At 42.2% G+C, this 5384-nt stretch overlaps 1 pseudogene across 1 annotated transcript; it reads left to right on the top strand.

Moving 5' to 3' along the window:
- The first annotated feature begins 1410 nt into the window (after positions 1–1410).
- On the top strand, positions 1411–4145 carry LOC110577258 (annotated as a pseudogene). Its single transcript, XR_002480111.2, has 2 exons — positions 1411–1439; positions 3386–4145. The product of XR_002480111.2 is annotated as a peptidyl-prolyl cis-trans isomerase A-like (transcript).
- Positions 4146–5384: the final 1239 nt, after the last annotated feature.

Below are 5384 nucleotides of genomic sequence, written 5' to 3'. Positions count from 1 at the left end.
AGTCCTGCATCAGGCTCCCTGATGGGCGGGGAGCCTGCTTCTCCCTCTGCCCCTCTCTCTCTCTCTGACTCTCATGAATAAATAAATAAAACATTTTTTTTAAAAAGTATTTTTGAACAATAAAACCAAAAACTTTCTATAAAAAGGCCACAAAATAACAAAGCTTTTGAAAACCTGATCAAGAACAAAAGAGAAGAGGCATATAAGAACTAAAACTAAAATAAGTCAATCGATAAGTTATCAGAAATAATAAATCATTTTTTTAAGCCATAATGTTTTGTGGTGGCTTGATACACAGCAACAGATAACTGAAATACACAGCATATAAACCTTGTCAATCCAGGAGTTGTGGTTGAGTCAGCAACATCCTGGCCAATTAGAATGATTGGCACATATTTTTTATAATAGGCACCAAATAGTAAATATTTTAGGCTTTATGGGCCAATCTCTGTGCACATACTCGATTCTGCCATTGTAGCACAAAAATAGCTATAGACCAAATATAAATGAATTGAATGGCATTTTCCAATAAAACCTTATTTATAAAAACACAAAGGAGACTGGATTGGCCCATGGGCTATCATTGCTAGTCCCTCAATTAGAGCACCGCATTTCTCGGCCACAGGGTCTGGTTCACAGAAGGGCACATTATATAATCAGACTTAATGAGACTCAATTCTAGGACTTTGTGAGTCTGTTGAGAAGAGAAAATCACTGTTTTTTGCTGTGATTGTCACCTAGACAAGGGAAGCTTGGGTATGCTGCCAGCCATCTTGCTTCTGTGAAGGGATCATGGCCTAGCATTGAGGAATACACAACCAAGAGTTGGAAAGGGCAACCTGTTAACAATATTTGAAATCCTGGATCCAAGTGAGCCTGAAGCTACATCTACCACTAGACTTTCCAAGTACTTGAGTCTCTATATATATATATATTTTTTATTTACTTAAGTCTATTTGACTTATTTATCACTTATAATCAAATAAGTCATTTACTTCTTTATTCCTTCACTTACTCAACAAACATTGATTGAGTCCTCCTACACCCCAGGCACTATGGAGCTGGGAACATATCAGTGTATAAGGCAAATGAGTTCCCTACTTTTATGGAGCTTATATTCCAATGGAAAAAGTCAGGTAATAAATGTGTTAAATGAATAAACACTTTAGTTTCAGATACTGTTAAGTACAATGAGGAAATGAAGCAAGATGTGATGGACAGTGGTTATTTGGATAAGGTGATTAGGATAAACCTCTGTGAGGAGAGATCAGAATGATGAGAAAGAGCTGGATACAGGAAAACTCTAAAGAAAGAGTATTCTATATAGAGAAACCAGCAAGAATAAAGCCTAAAGGCAGGAATAAGCTCAGTATTGTTAATAAACAGTAGGAAATCTAATGTAGCGAAAGCATGATGTGTAAGGCAGAGGGTGATGCAAGGTGAGATGGAAGGGGTAGATGGGAGACTCAGCAGGCCATCAAAGAGTTTGGATTTTTTTTCCTAAGTATGATGGGATGCCACTAAGGAATTTTTTCTTCCTTTTTTTTTTTTTTAATTTGTCAAGTCATTTGCAAAAGAAATGACATGAAATGTATATAGTAAGTTGCTAAGAGAGTAGATCTTAAAAATTTTCATCACAAGAAAAAAACTTGTAACTATGTATGGTGATGGGTGTTAACTAGACTTAGTGTGGTGATCATGTCACAATATAGACAGGTATTGAATCATTATGTTGTACATCTGAAACTAATGTAGTATTCTATGCCTACGTATATTCTGTGGCCGCTAGGAAAAGAGGAAGAATGGAGCAGAGACTGCTATATTCCGAGACTGTCATAGCAGTCCAGGTAAAAGATGAAAGTGGGGTTGGGGCCAGCATGTGAAGTGATGCAAATGGTGAGCAGTGGTTGGATTTGGGATGCATTTTAAAAATAGAAAAAAACCCACTACTTAACAATGGGTTGTGTTGAGGAGGGGAGACTGAGAGAGGAACGCATTGTGATTTTTAGGTTGTGGAAGAAACAGTGATTGGTGCACTAGCTGAGAAAGGAATGACTATAAAAGCAGTGGATCTGGGGAAGAGGCTGAGAACTGAATGTGTGATTTTGGTTTAAGGTTGAAATGCCTGTGAAATATCCAAGTGGATATCAGCATAAGCATCTGAATACTGTAGCTAGGAGTATGGCAAAGACATAAATGTGGGAATCATCAGCAAATATGTTGTACTCAAAGCCATGAATGTAGCAGAGAGGAGGGTTGAAAAGTGAGCTCTGGGCCTGCCAGGACATTCCACATTTAGAGGCCAAAATGAGGAATAGGAGCAGTAAAGAAAACTAAAGTAAAGTAAAGAAAACTAAAAGGCCCATAGCTGATGACGTGGGAACAAGACCAGAAGAGCATTGTGCGCCAGATACCAAGAAGAGGAAAGGATTCAAGGAGAGATGAATATATAATAACAATAATAATAACAATAATAATACTGAGACAAAAAGAGAGGATTGCCCATTGGATTTGGCAAAATGGAATCTCCAGTGACTTTGGTACAAGTGGTTTCAGCGGCGCAGGTTGGCGGCGGGGGTGGGGGGGGTGGGGGAGGAGGGTAGGGGTAGGGAGAGGGACAAAAGAGGAATGGGAGGCCAGGAGGTAGAAACAATGAATCTAGGCAAGTTTTTCAAGGAGCTATAAAGAAGTGTTTTGTTTAACTGTGAGATTGTGCCAGATGTTGCAAGGACTCTGGAATCCACATGGTCATAAAATTTTGGAAAGAAAATAGAGATTTTTAGGAAATGGAAGAATATTTTAAAATAGGAAATTTTACTAAGAACAGGCTGCAGAAGTTTCCTATTAGTAGTATTCAAACGAAATTCCACAGTTCTAACTAGTAGCTACCAGAAACTCAGAGCAAACATCATTCTTTTTTTTTTTTTTTGAGGTTTATTTCTTTATTTTTAGAGACTGAGAGCATGAATAGGAGAGGCAGAGGGAGAGAATCTCAAGCAGACTCCATGCTGAGCACAGAGCCTGACAAGGGCCTCAGTCCCAGGACCCTGAGATCACGACCTGAGGCAAAACCAAGAGTCAGATGCTTAACTGACTGTGCCACCCAGGTGCCCCAAGCTAACATCATTCTTAATGATAAAATAGAAATATTAAAATAAGAATCAAATCAAGAATGCCTAGCCCCCGGCGGCTCTGCGAGCCGAGCGGGCGGCGCACGCGGACGCGCCCGGCCGCCTCCCACACGTGGCGAGGCCTCGGCCCCCTGGGCTCACCTGCCGGGGAGGGTGGGGGGTCCCGCTCCCGCTCCCTCCCGTCCCCCGCCCCGCGGCTGGGAGGGCGGGGCCCTCCGGGAGGCCCCTGCACCCCGCGCCTGTGTGCTCACCAGGCCGTGCTGGGGCCGCGGGCCGGAGGAGGGGCGGCCGCCCGGAGCTGCGGGGGCGCCGCGCGGGGCCAGGGCTTCCCGGCAGCAACACCCGGAGACTCAGTGCAGACACGCGGCATTACTGTTTGCAGACAAAGTTCCAAAGACAGCAGAGAACTTCCGTGCCCTGAGCACTGGGGAGAAAGGATTTGGTTATAAAGGTTCCTGCTTTCACAGGATTATTCCGGGATTTATGTGCCGGGGGCGGCGGGGGGGGACTTCACACGCCATAATGGCACTGGAGGCAAGTCCATCTATGGGGAGAAGTTTGATGATGAGAATTTCATCCTGAAGCACACAGGTCCTGGCATCCTGTCCATGGCCAACGCTGGACCCAACACGAACGGTTCCCAGTTCTTCATCTGCACTGCCAAGACCGAGTGGTTGGATGGCAAGCATGTGGTCTTCGGCAAGGTCAAAGAAGGCATGAACATCGTGGAGGCCATGGAGAGCTTTGGGTCCAGGAACGGCAAGACCAGCAAGAAGATCACCATTGCTGACTGTGGACAGATCTAATAAATCTGACTTGTGTTTTAACTACCAGACCATTCCTTCTGTAGCTCAGGAGAGCATCCCTCTGCCCCCACCTGCTCGAAATACCCCAGAATCTCTGTGCTCTCGCTGCAGTTCTGCGGGCTCCATGGTTCCTTATCCCCAGGTCTAGCTGGATTGCAGAGTTCAGTTTATGATGATGAAATAAAACCTAAACCACAAAAAAAAAAAAGAAAAGAAAGAATCAAATCAAGAATGCCTAGTAACACTACTGTTATTCCACATTACTCTTGAATAATAGATGCAAAAAATGAAATGAAATGTAATTTTTGAAAAGAAGGGAGACTTTCACTATTTACATGCTTTAAGATCGGTGGTGTGATGATGCATGTGAAACAACTAGTTCTCTGAGTGTAATTTCCAGCATGAATGTTGGTTGATGTTTCGTTTACATGAATGAGTAAAACAAAAGTGAAACAACTTGTCCTAACCATACTTGTTGGTCCATGATGTGAGCTAATTCTTATTAAATCAAAAATAGTTTTTAAATATTGCCAATTTTTTTGTGCTATTCACAACGTAATGACTATGACATGATGCATTTTTCAGTTTAATCTCCATTATTAACATTTTTCTCCATTACTTTAAGTCTAGACAATTAACAAAACAATAAGTCAAGACCTGATTTGTAGCATTTACTGATTTTCGTGGTGTAAATATTCTCCTCATGATTGCTTACAAGCTACCAATGTGAACACATTCAATAGGAAGTTGGTGGAGATACACAGTAGCATGTTATTATAAAGAATTTCTATTGCACAGGAATGCCTGGGTGGCTCAGTTGGTTAAGCATCTGCCTTCAGCTCGGGTCATGATCCCAGGGTCCTGGGATTGAGTCCTGCATCAGGCTCCCTGCTCAGCAAGGAGCCTGCTTCTCCCTCTGCCTGTCGCCCCCCCTGCTTGTGCTCTCCCTCTCTCTCTTTCTCTCTCTGGCAAATAAATAAATAAAATCTAAAAAAAAGAATTTCCATTGCACAGAAACATTAGAAATAAATAACTTTAAGAGTAGAGATAAGTAGGGCACCTGGGTGGCTCAGTCCTTAAGTGTCTGCCTTCAGCTCAGGTCATGATCTCAGGGTCCTGGGATCGAGCCCCACATCAGGCTCCCTGCTCAGAGGAAAGCCTGCTTCTCCCTCTCCCACTCCCCCTGCCTGTGTTCCCTCTCTCACTGTCTCTCTCTCTGTCAAATAAATAAATAAAATCTTTAAAAAAAAAAAAGAGTAGAGGTAAGTAAAATAATTAGGACACGATGAGTATTGAGTATCTATCTTTGTTTTTCATATAATCTATTTAACTATAAAGTTATGCAACTTAATATTTAATAATGATTATGTTTAACAATCAGCTCACATAAAAAATGGACTTTCACGGGCTGGCATAAACTGGCTCTAGCACACCCTATACTTGTGTT

The sequence above is a fragment of the Neomonachus schauinslandi genome, chromosome 5 (assembly GCF_002201575.2).
Source record: "Neomonachus schauinslandi chromosome 5, ASM220157v2, whole genome shotgun sequence".
Classification (NCBI taxonomy): Eukaryota; Metazoa; Chordata; class Mammalia; order Carnivora; family Phocidae; genus Neomonachus; species Neomonachus schauinslandi.
This window is presented reverse-complemented; position numbering and strand designations above follow the sequence as displayed.